Source organism: Ailuropoda melanoleuca, chromosome 12, assembly GCF_002007445.2.
Source record: "Ailuropoda melanoleuca isolate Jingjing chromosome 12, ASM200744v2, whole genome shotgun sequence".
Lineage (NCBI taxonomy): Eukaryota > Metazoa > Chordata > Mammalia > Carnivora > Ursidae > Ailuropoda > Ailuropoda melanoleuca.
In genome coordinates, this window is record NC_048229.1 from 22,572,331 (window position 1) to 22,582,237 (window position 9,907).

The window sequence follows — 9,907 nt, forward strand, 5'->3', positions numbered from 1 at the left end:
TCTCCCGATCTCGGTGTCCTCATCTTTAAAATGGGGTTCTTACCTCCTCGTGGGACGGTTGAGGCAATGCGTGCCAAGCACTAAACGTTGCTGGCGTAAAGTAAGCTCTCTATAAACTGATGTATTATTCTTATCATTATTATTGCCATTATTCTTCTCAAGGAAGGTGGTTTTCCTGTCTTCCCCCATCTCTTGGGACCCACCCAGCACGCCGCCCATCTAGAATCTGAGTCCCACGGATGGAGCCTGGGCAGGCACTGGGCGGTGGGCTCGGTATGAGGAAAGAGGGGCTCAAGCACCCTACCCCCACCCCCAATTCTGAGACTAAACGGGCTCTGTCCCAGGCTTGGCCAGTGAGCTGCCAACCCGGTGGGCCGAGAAGGTCCGGGGTCCCCTCCAGTCTGGCTGGCAGCGGGGGGCAGGGAGGGTCTTTGTTCGCCCTCGGATCACGCCTTAAGACCCCCCACACACACCCGCACTGGACTCCCAGCGCAGCCTCCACTCGGTGCCCCAAGCCCCACCCAGGCCCAAGTCTTGACAGCACAGGACAAGTACGGGCGGCAGAAGCTCTCCATCCAGCAAATGAGGGACACTCTGGGAAGCCTTTGCCATCCCCTGAACACTGCCTGGGACCCCGGGACCCACCCTCGACCCCGACCACAGGGAACGAGGCTGTCCGCCGGCGCGGGGACCGGGACGCTTAGGGAGGGAGGGCTGTGAGCACCGGGCGGCGGCTTACCTCGGGTCCGCGGTCCTGCGGCGCGAGTGCAGAGGGCTCTTTGTGCCCGGGCTCACGGCGCAGAACTGGGGGAGCCCCTGCAAGCGCCTCCCATCGCAAACTCCTCCCCGCACTCGTCCGCAGCCTCCCTCCCTCCGGTCCCCCGAGCGCAGCCGGCGTAGTCTTTGTAAGCTGCTGCAGCGCCCATGAAATTTTAATGCGGGAGCGGCTGGCGGGCGGAGGCGCCCCACCCCCGGCCAGCTCGTCTGCCCCCCTCGCGCCTCCCCCCGCCGCTGCAGCCTCGAGGCCTCCCCTCGCCCCCTCCCCCTGGGGGTCCGGGCCCGCGAGCTCTGGGAGCTCGCCGCCGCCCCCGCGGCACAAAGGGGCGAGCCCGGCCTCCCGCAACCCCGCCTGCGGCGCTGCCATGGCAACGCTTGCCCGGCTGGACTCAGCCCGGGGCGCGCGGCTGGAGAGGTGCGCGATTCCGCGGGCCTGGGGAGCCCAAGTCCGGCAGCCGCGTGTAATCAGAGGACCCAGGACACTGGTCCTGGAGCACCAGGTCTATCACCCGCGTGGCCTCCGAGTATGCTTCTCAATTAATCCTGCTAGATGGACACGCGCTTATGGTGGAGTCAGGCTTCGAACCCCTGCCTGGGGCTTCATGCCCTTGTGCATGCCCCAACACCGCCTGGCCTAACCACTTTTACAGGTTTGGACTTTTATTTTTTGAACGGCTCTCTGCTAGGTACCTACTCTTCAGAAAGTGGTCCTAGACCAGAAGCGTCAACATCGCTTGGGAACTTTCGAGAAATGCAAATTCTCAGGTGTCACCCCAGCGCTACTAAGTGGAAAACTCTGAGGTGGGGCGCAGAGACCTGTATTTTAACCAACCTTCCAGGGGATTCTGATGCACATTCAAGCTTGGGCACCACTGTGCTAGACCGTTCCAGTGGCCTCGCTAACCAGCCTGTGGTGGGTTCCAATTTCAGCTTTGTCCACATCTCCTAGCAGATGACCTTGGACACACCATTCCTGAGACTCAGTTTGGATTAAATGTGGAAATGCATGGGGGAGGGGTGCTTAGCACAGTGCCTGGCACTTAACAAAGTCTCAAAACACAATACTTATTATTTTAATGCTACGACATTCATTTAATTTTTACACTTCTGTGTATATCATTTATCATCTTCATTGCTCAGATATGGACACTGAGACTCAGAGAACCTGTGAGAGCTGCCCACAGCCACAGTAGGGGACCCCGGCGGGATTTGAATTGACCACTTCAGGTTCCAAGTTTACTGGCTCTCTTCCACATTGTCCGTCTACCCCTGGGACACCACCCCACCCCCGCTCTGGTCTTCAGGAAATCCAAATGCCATTCAACAAACCTACAGCATTTCTCCAATGTGCTCAACCCAAGGACTTTGCAGGAACCCTAAAGATCCCAGGGGAGGTCCCAGATACTGCCCCCGCCCTGGCAGAGCTAGAAGTCCCGCTAGGGAAGTAGGACTCACGTGGAAGAGCTAGAGAAAAGCCAAGACGGGGTGTGGTCACAGCATTGCCCAGAGGACACATTCGAAATATTGCCATTACCAGTTCTACCACTTTCCCCTGGATCATCAGACCACAAACAAAAAGGAAGACTTTTTTAAAGTACTCCCAAGCACCCTGTTTTATAATCTGTCCTCCAATTCTCCTGAGTATCAGCCTATCATTTCCAATATCCATTTGGATTAAAAAAAAAAAATCAAGGCACTTGTTTGCTCCCAGATTTCCAACACTTCTCCCTTTCCCAGGGGCTTCTTAAAGATGAACAATGATGAGCCCGTGGTCCTATTTCCAAGTATCTCTCATTCTAGGGAAAGCCTTTCAAGGAGAGCATAGAGAGAAAGGGCAGGGCAGGCAAAAGAAGCGATGGTGAGAAGCTACTGGGAGGACCATGTCTGACTCAGGTGGACTCAGGGTGAGCCATAAACTGAGTAACACAAGGAGGGACCAGACCCCCCCCCTTGTCCAGCAGACACCAAAACCTGCCTGAACCCGCCTGGCTGTTCTCTGCCTCAATCTTGTATAACACAGCACATTTCTTGATCACGGGGACCCCAAACGAGCTCTCCTGGGGCTTCAGTTGGTCCTATGCCCTCTTTTTGTCCACCTGTGGTGAGCAAAACCCCTCCATTTTCCTGGGGAGGGTTAGAAATGTACGGTGCCCTCTTCATCCTGCAGGCTCCCAGCACTTAGTACCGCCTCCTTTGGGACTCACGTCTAGCTTGAGAGCTAGATCCAACACCTTTCTTGTCTCCCCATCAATGTAACTGTGACTCTCACCTTATCCTGTGGGGAGGCCCCAGACATTGCAGAGCACTCCCCATGATGGTAAATGTCATCCTCACCCCATCTTGCCAGGAACTCGTCTTCTAGGTGACATTTACAGAGCTGACTCAGGCCCTGAGAGCCTCCAAGCTGATAAGAACACCAGATGGAACCACCCCAAAGAGAAGTGTCAACGTTCCCTCTTCGGCCTCTCTTGAAAATGGCCTGAGCCTCTTATGATGGAGTGTTGGTTGCCCCGGCAACGGGAGGAGGCGCCATCATACATCTCAGAGGATCCACTTGAGAGTGAACTTTGCTTCTTTAAACTGGACCACGCAGCTCACCCATTCCCACCAGAATGTGCAAGCAAGATAGTCTTTGGCTCATGACGCTGCCTGCCACTCAGCCCGAGAGTTCCAGGGGACACTGGAACCGACACTGGTAACATGTCCAGAAGTGGGGACACACGTTTCTTTTTATCTCTAAAGCAGCCCCTGGAGAAACCAGGATGGTCCCCAGAGGCCAGGGTTCCAGTTGCGACGCTGTCATCGGTACGCTGGGTACCACTGAGCACGCATGTACGCCACCATGGCTGTTGGATCTTTCAGTTGAACCTCACATAATATAAAACTAACCACTTTATTTTCTTGTCTTGTAAATTTTTTTTCCATTTATTTTTTTTCAACGTGAGAGTGTACGCTTTAATTCCCATCCCCTATCCCCCCATCCCTGCACCCCACCCCTCTGGTAACCTGCAGTTCATCTTCTACAGCTAAGAGTCTATTTCTTGGTCTCTCTCTCACTTTTCCCCCCTTCTTGTTTTGTTTCTTAAATTCTACGTATGAGTGAGATCATATGGTATTTGTCTTTCTCTGACTTATTTCACTTAGCATTATACTCTCTAGCTCCATCCATGTCACTGCAAATGGCGAGATTTCATTTTTTTTATGGCTGAGTAGTATTCCATTGTATTTATATACCACATCTTTTTTATCCATTCATCAGTTGACGGACACGGACTTTTTCCATAGTTGGGCTATTGTAAATAATGCTGGTAGTAACATAGGAGTGCATGTATCAGGGCGCCTGGGTGGCGCAGTCGTTAAGCGTCTGCCTTTGGCTCAGGGCGTTCTGGGATCGAGCCCCACATCGGGCTTCTCCGCTAGGAGCCCGCTTCTTCCTCTCCCACTCCCCTGCTTGTGTTCCCTCTCTCGCTGGCTGTCTCTCTCTGTCAAATAAATAAATAAAAATCTTAAAAAAAAAACAAAAACAAAGAGTGCACATATCCCTTTGAATTCGAGTTTTTGGATTTGGGGGTTAAGTACCCAGTAGTGTGTTTCCTGGATCACAGGATAGTTCTAGTTTTAATTTTTTGAGGAACCTCCACACTGTTTTTCTGCAGCGGCTGAGCCAGTTTGCGTCCCCACCAACAGCGCACCAGTGTTCCTTTTGCTTCACATCCTCGCCAACATCTGCTGTATCCTGTGTTTCTGGGTTTAGCCATTGGGGACAGGTGTGAAGTGACATCTCATTGTGGTTTTGCTTTGCATTTCCCTGATCATGAGGGATGGTGAGCACGTTTTCCTGTGTCTGTTGGCCATCTGGATGTCTTCTTCGGAGAAATGTTTGTTCATGCCTTCTGCCCATTTTAATCGGATTCTTTGTTTTTTGGGTGTTGAGCTCTATCCGTTCTTTATGTATTTTGGAGACTAACCCTTTATTGGATATGTCATTTGTAAGTATCTCCTCCCATTCCACCAAGTTGCCTTTTAGTTGTGTTGTTTCCTTCCCTGTGCAGAAACTTAAACATTCACAGTGTGCACCCGCCACCTCTGTCTAGTTCCAAAACACATTCATCACCCTAAAATACCCCCCCACCCATTAAGCAGTTACTCCCCATCATCCCCTCCCCCTAGCTGCTGCCAACCAGTAATCCGCTTTCTGTCTTTATAGATTTACCCATTCTGGTTATTTTCTATAAATGGAGTCATACAATATTTGTCTTTGGGTTCCAGCTTTTTCCACTGAGCCTAATGTTTTTGAGGTTTATCCATACTCTAGTATGTGCTAGTATATTCCATTCCTTATCGTGGCTGAATACCATTCCGTCATATGAATACAGCACAATTTGCTCACCCATTCGTCTGGATTTTCATGGTTTCCATCTCTTGGTGGCTGTGAATCGTGCCGCTCTGAACGTGAGTGTACAAGGATTTGTTGGAGCCTCTCTTTCCAATTTTTTGGGAAATATACCTCTCTGTACCTCATTCCTTTTTACACTGTCCCAATGCATGTGGTCCGGGGGTTCTAGAGTTAGTGACAAGGTGGGCTGCTTTACCTTGTTACCTAAACTAGTCACACACTCCCCACCAGCACCAGCAGCACCAGCGCCACCCCTCTGCCCGGCCACACCTGCCGTGCCTCTGGAGGAAGGGCTGTGGGAGAAGATTCAGTCTGCCCTCAAGCCATGTTGTTGACCAAGACTGGGTGCATCCAACATGGCGTGAGGGGAGCTCCTCTCTGACAGCAGTTCCCAGAGCAAGCAGCTCCCTGTCCCACCCAGATAGAAAATTCCATTTTGACTCATCAAAGCAGCCATCCTAACCCGGAGTGAGGGTGGGGCTCCCTGAATTCAGGGGGAGGCATTTTATAGCAGAGGAGAGCTGCTGTTTGGTATGTCCCAGAAACAATGTGCCTTTCAACAATTCCCCACAGCCACCACGTTCTCCTGCCCCCTGGAATCCCCTTCAGATGCAATGACCTGGACCCCTTGCCCACTTTCTTGACACTGTTCTAAGTGTTTTATCCACATTGCTGCCTAACACCCTCTGAGGGAGTGTTGACATCATCTGATAAGGAAAGTGAGGCTTAGGGAGGGAAAGTGACTTACCCAAGGTCAGCCAGCTAGAAAGTGGTGAAGCTGCGATCACAGCCAGCATGGTCTGATTCCAAAACCTGCATGCAGAATCTCTAAAAAGCCATCTGCATTCACGCTCACCCCATCTGTCCCCGGGGAAGGACATGCCTTCCCCACAGCCGCTGAACAATGACCCCATCACCTTGATGGGGTCGCTCTGGGGTCCTTTCACTTGCCCTGGGATGCACAGCAGTGGTTAATCTCTGCCTCAATTAATCTCTGTTTCTCAGTCCCAGAGGAACATCGCTGGTTCAAGATCATTTCCATGGAAGGCTAGTGCTCAGTGCTCTCCAGCCGCTGTCCTGCCCCCAGTGGTTATCTTCATGTGTCCCCACTGGATAAGGCATGGACAGGTGCATGAGCCTGGACTATCCCAGACCCTGAGACAGGGATGCAAGTGCAAGTAGTGAATTTGGGATATGATCCGAGGAAGCATTAGCTGGGACAGTGAAGAGAAGAAGGCCAGCATGGGTACTTTAAGGAAGGTCTTAGTCTATTGTGGCTGCCATGATGCAACACCACAGACTAGGCGGTTTACAAACGAGATTTCATCCTCTCACTGTTCTGGAGGCTGGAAGTCCAAGGTCAAGGTGCAGTCAAGGTTGCTTTCTCCTGAGGCCTCTCTCTTTGGCCTCTCTCCATGGCTGTCTTCCAGCTCCATCCTTACATGGTCTTTCCTCTGTGCACGTGAGCCCCATTGCTTCCTCTTCTTACAAGGACCTCAGTCCTATGGGATTAACACCCCACTATTATGGCCACATTTAATCTTAACAGCCCCCGTAAAAGCCCCATATCCAAATACAGTCACTTTGGGGATTAGGGCTTCAACATATGGATTTGGGTGGGGGGAAGGGGCACAAGTCAGTCCCTAACTATGAGCCAGCTGTTGAGGGCAACTAGGACTCTGTCCTGCTGCGGTCCTCTGGGAGACTGAGTGGGACACACCTGAGCCATCCCACTTGAGGTCAAGGACGCCAGGGTAGCTAACCACCAACTCCTACCTGTCATGGTTAAAGGACGCTCCTTGCACATCAACCCCTCGCCACCTCCAGGCTGCCCTGGCAGCAGACCAACCATGTGCCCCTGGCCAGAGAAAGCCATCAGCAGGGAGTCACAGGGCCCGCGGTACAAAGCCACCAGTATGCCTTGGCATGGTAGGTGTCTAGGACACATCCACCATAGGGGATCATTCATTTCCCCATCACCCATCCACCACACAATCCCACCAGCAGAGCCCACGCAGGGCCCAACAAACCTCCCCGGTCTGAGAAGCTCCCACCCACTCCATGCCAACCTGGCCTCGTCTGGGGCGGAGACAAGCCACTTTGCAAGTAGAGTCAGTACAACCAATGCCGTAATGAAGGAAGGTCGAGAAGCTAATGGGAGTAAATATGAGTGACACAACTGGCCTTTGAGATCAAAAAAAGGCCGAGCGAGTGCCAGACGTTGTACCTGGTACTGAGAACTGAAAATCTCCAGAATGAGAACATCACAAGAATAACTCTATCCATCACTATTATTTTCAGGATGGTTTCGGTTTCAAGTAGCAGAATCGAGTCCACAGCTATACTGGTTTCAGGCACAGCTGTATCCAGGTGTCCAAACACCACACCAGGCATCTGTCTTTCCCCAGCTGTCTGCAGAAGCAGGGAAGAGCCCAGCAGGGGCTGCCAAGCCCCCTGCCAACCGATTCTTTGTCTCGTTTGCTTTCTCTGCCTTCCTGTCAGCCAAGACGTGGACTCCCATCGGGCAGACCTGAGTGTGAATCTCACATCTGCCTCTTACTCGCTGTGTGACTTTGGGCAAGGAACTTCACCCGTGGGCCTCAGTAAATTCCGTACAACGGGGATCACATCACCTCTTTCAGAGGGCTTTTGGGAGAATTCAGTGACGTGAGTGTGGAAAACACATGGCCCACTAATGGGCTCAGTAAATTCGGACTCTCTCTTTCTCTCTCTGTTGGAAGAGCCACTAGAGACTGTCCACAGCCTGGAGCTTCTTATTGCTGGGACGTCATTCGAAGGGGGCCTTCGGAACTCCACAGACCCCAACACTGTCTACAGAGCGGATAAATAACAAGTCCTGTCCACAGATGTCCTTGGTCTTTTTTCCCATGTGCAAACATGCTGTTGAATTGACCGAACACAGGCCAGCGTCGACCCCACCCCACACTCATGGTTGCTTCCTTTATTGTCCTCAGGACCTTGNAAAACAAAGAGTGCACATATCCCTTTGAATTCGAGTTTTTGGATTTGGGGGTTAAGTACCCAGTAGTGTGTTTCCTGGATCACAGGATAGTTCTAGTTTTAATTTTTTGAGGAACCTCCACACTGTTTTTCTGCAGCGGCTGAGCCAGTTTGCGTCCCCACCAACAGCGCACCAGTGTTCCTTTTGCTTCACATCCTCGCCAACATCTGCTGTATCCTGTGTTTCTGGGTTTAGCCATTGGGGACAGGTGTGAAGTGACATCTCATTGTGGTTTTGCTTTGCATTTCCCTGATCATGAGGGATGGTGAGCACGTTTTCCTGTGTCTGTTGGCCATCTGGATGTCTTCTTCGGAGAAATGTTTGTTCATGCCTTCTGCCCATTTTAATCGGATTCTTTGTTTTTTGGGTGTTGAGCTCTATCCGTTCTTTATGTATTTTGGAGACTAACCCTTTATTGGATATGTCATTTGTAAGTATCTCCTCCCATTCCACCAAGTTGCCTTTTAGTTGTGTTGTTTCCTTCCCTGTGCAGAAACTTAAACATTCACAGTGTGCACCCGCCACCTCTGTCTAGTTCCAAAACACATTCATCACCCTAAAATACCCCCCCACCCATTAAGCAGTTACTCCCCATCATCCCCTCCCCCTAGCTGCTGCCAACCAGTAATCCGCTTTCTGTCTTTATAGATTTACCCATTCTGGTTATTTTCTATAAATGGAGTCATACAATATTTGTCTTTGGGTTCCAGCTTTTTCCACTGAGCCTAATGTTTTTGAGGTTTATCCATACTCTAGTATGTGCTAGTATATTCCATTCCTTATCGTGGCTGAATACCATTCCGTCATATGAATACAGCACAATTTGCTCACCCATTCGTCTGGATTTTCATGGTTTCCATCTCTTGGTGGCTGTGAATCGTGCCGCTCTGAACGTGAGTGTACAAGGATTTGTTGGAGCCTCTCTTTCCAATTTTTTGGGAAATATACCTCTCTGTACCTCATTCCTTTTTACACTGTCCCAATGCATGTGGTCCGGGGGTTCTAGAGTTAGTGACAAGGTGGGCTGCTTTACCTTGTTACCTAAACTAGTCACACACTCCCCACCAGCACCAGCAGCACCAGCGCCACCCCTCTGCCCGGCCACACCTGCCGTGCCTCTGGAGGAAGGGCTGTGGGAGAAGATTCAGTCTGCCCTCAAGCCGTGTTGTTGACCAAGACTGGGTGCATCCAACACGGCGTGAGGGGAGCTCCTCTCTGACAGCAGTTCCCAGAGCAAGCAGTTCTCTGTCCCACCCAGATAGAAAATTCCATTTTGACTCATCAAAGCAGCCATCCTAACCCGGAGTGAGGGTGGGGCTCCCTGAATTCAGGGGGAGGCATTTTATAGCAGAGGAGAGCTGCTGTTTGGTATGTCCCAGAAACAATGTGCCTTTCAACAATTCCCCACAGCCACCACGTTCTCCTGCCCCCTGGAATCCCCTTCAGATGCAATGACCTGGACCCCTTGCCCACTTTCTTGACACTGTTCTAAGTGTTTTATCCACATTGCTGCCTAACACCCTCTGAGGGAGTGTTGACATCATCTGATAAGGAAAGTGAGGCTTAGGGAGGGAAAGTGACTTACCCAAGGTCAGCCAGCTAGAAAGTGGTGAAGCTGTGATCATAGCCAGCACGGTCTGATTCCAAAACCTGCAGGCAGAATCTCTAAAAAGCCATCTGCATTCACGCTCGCCCCATCTGTCCCCGGGGAA

The 9,907-nt window shown here is 51.4% G+C and overlaps 1 long non-coding RNA gene across 6 annotated transcripts in view; it reads right to left on the bottom strand.

The window, feature by feature from the left end:
* LOC105239095 overlaps positions 1-964 on the bottom strand; it is a 15,759-nt gene extending 14,795 nt beyond the window's left edge. For 2 of the 6 annotated variants that reach the window (XR_857895.3, XR_004629188.1), the window contains exon 1: positions 740-962. This is a non-coding gene — a long non-coding RNA (uncharacterized LOC105239095). Of the gene's footprint in view, positions 1-739 lie in introns of all 6 variants that reach the window. The other 4 variants (XR_004629187.1, XR_004629191.1, XR_004629189.1 and 1 more) reach the window with 3 other exon arrangements.
* Positions 965-9,907: the final 8,943 nt, after the last annotated feature.